The sequence below is a fragment of the Acyrthosiphon pisum genome, chromosome A1 (genome assembly GCF_005508785.2).
Source record: "Acyrthosiphon pisum isolate AL4f chromosome A1, pea_aphid_22Mar2018_4r6ur, whole genome shotgun sequence".
NCBI classification, from domain to species: Eukaryota; Metazoa; Arthropoda; class Insecta; order Hemiptera; family Aphididae; genus Acyrthosiphon; species Acyrthosiphon pisum.
Genome location: NC_042494.1, coordinates 144,867,301 through 144,870,119, shown reverse-complemented (window position 1 = coordinate 144,870,119; position 2,819 = coordinate 144,867,301).

Here is a 2,819-nt window from a genome sequence, read left to right as displayed (position 1 = left end):
TAAAGTGCTGCAGTCTTCCATATAATATATAATTTACCGATATAATGTAATATTCATCTCTTTTGCGCCACTCTACTGGTGCAGGTGTACAGTTTTCACGTTTCTTTCTCCGCGATCGATTGCCGCATTACATCCGCCGGTCAGCAAAGGTCCACCATTCATTTCACTGTTATTTCGTCCGGACATATTAAAACTTATACGATTGTGGCGGAAAAGGGTCGACCCATATAAGTTTACGACGACGACGTGTCCGGACGCGATTCTCTCGTCGTAAACATTTGGCCCACACTCTCCTTCCTATTGTGACACACCCACTGCAGCTCACAAAGCGTATAATAATAGTGTAATGTTCCGTCTAGACTATATAGGTACTACCCCGTGAATGACAAACGCCCGGACAACTGACGTTTATTTATTTATTTTTTTAACGTTTCACGATCATTTAATTCACATTATGAAACACCATCATCATCGTCGATGCACCGCAGAAAACACGTCCGGGAAACGGGGGCATAACGGAGCTGGTTGTCGTTTTCGAATTTTAATCTTAATTGTATTTTTGTTTTTTTGCAATATACCTACAACAGTCCGATACAAACCAGCTGGCGCTTATAAGTATTCCAATTTTGTGTTACGCGGTATAGATATAGGAAGGTATATACGATATAGCTGTCAAACGAAAGGATATTTCCATAGGTACGCAAACGAATTGCAAAAATACCAAAACTATGATGGCTGTCAAACGAAGCGATATTTCTTTGCAAACGGATTGTAAAAATGCCAAAACTTCCACTACTACCAGATCAACAGTCGACGAAAATATGTGAATAACCTGCACTTCACTTATTCGTAATATATTTTCATTTCGTCTGTTTATTTCTTGAAATGTAATATTCTGAAAAATTTATCGTCGGTGACCCCTTTACAAAATGTATTTTCCACAGATCGTGAAACTTTATTATAATACGAACTGTATAATATGCAATAGTTTTCTTATATATTATATATGTACTTAATAAACTCCTTCAACAAAACGTAACAATAAATTTTTGTTTATTAAAATGTTTTGCCATCATATAAATATATTGTATAAAATGTATAATAATACATAATAATAAGTATTAAATAACGTTTTTATTATTGAACTGCGTGTACCTATATACGAATATGTGAAATGAGAATAAATGAAAAATAATAAGATTAATAATTTAACACGTCTACCAAACACAATATTATTATTTGTTTATGTACAAGATAAATATTATTATTATTGTAAAATATGTTGTTGCTTTTGAAAAAAATAGAATGTAAGCGTCTGCAAAAAAAAAAAAAATATATAAAAATTAAAAATGTACCTATAATGTCGAGATAACGAAACTTGAAGTGGGATTAGAATATTTATTGTTTTATATATTACATACATAATAATATATTGTTTACCTAAGTCTGAACAAGGAAATTAAAATATCAATAAAATTTCATTAAACCGTTTAAATGAACTGAAAAACAAAAATAAATTCTTAACATAAAATGTTCTCACGATTTCGAGATATTTATTCCTTGGAAACTAAACAAGAATTAAAAAATAATATATTGAAATTTGTTTGAACTTTTTAATGTAATTTCTTTTGTTAGTTTATATTGTGTGTATGGCGTCGAAAGAAATAATAGTTAATATTATTCAAAGCGACGGCGGCGTATTTTATCCCAAAACACACCATGTTATTAGGTATTTTGATAATATTTACAGTGGAGATTATTAAAACTTACATTGCGTTCTACAGATACTGAGAATATTATTATACTGGAATGTTCTAAGAGATTATTTCTCTTGTCTGGGCTTTCAAATGATTACTTAGCGCAATCCTTATCTGTAGTGTTATCGTCAAGGAAAATATTATTTGTTTTTTTGATTTTAAATTTCAACACTTTTTTGCTTTTATCGGGATGAGCGTGCATAGAACATAATATAATCCCATAAATATTATCAATGGTATCAAACCATAAAAAGACATGTTACGTATATACGAACTAGGAAATAATAATAATATTATCGGAAGTCTATACGACGCACGTCTGCCCGGGTGCGGAAGTAGCACCGAAACGTGAATGGGAATGAAAAACGGACAACGACGATAATAATATATTATTACATTATACGCTCGGTGAAATATGAATTTAATAATAAATGTAAACGGACATGGAAAATAAAAATAAATTTACTACTGCGATTTGTTTTTGCATGAGTAACGTAAGTACCTACCTACATATTATTATTATATATGTCCTAAGTGCCAGGGCATAAGATGTACCTACGATGACGTTGCCCGATGACGCTTGGAGTTGTTATATTACAGTAATTTAGAAATTTTATGAGCTGACGTTGTTGATAATTATTTGAAGTACCTATCCAAAAAAAGGAAGTAATCCACTTGGACGTGTCCTCTAACAGTTTTTTTATAGGTTCTATTATTTTATTATCATCATTTCGGTAACATTAATTTTTTTTTCGTACCTATATAATATGACGATGGTCGACAGAGAGGAATAAAATATTATAATATAATACATTGTGTATATGCGTATATTGAATATAATATGACAACAACCTATCATTATTGAGAGACCACTTAGGGAAATTAATTAAACAACAATAATACAGAATAAAACTACTTTATTACTTATTACATAATTAATAGTTGTGTATTGTTCTGTACGAGTATAGGTACAGGTAGTATAATAATATATGATATGATAGCTGATAGGTATTTAAGTCGAATAGGTAATAAAAGAAAATTATAATATGTAAATTGTGCGTC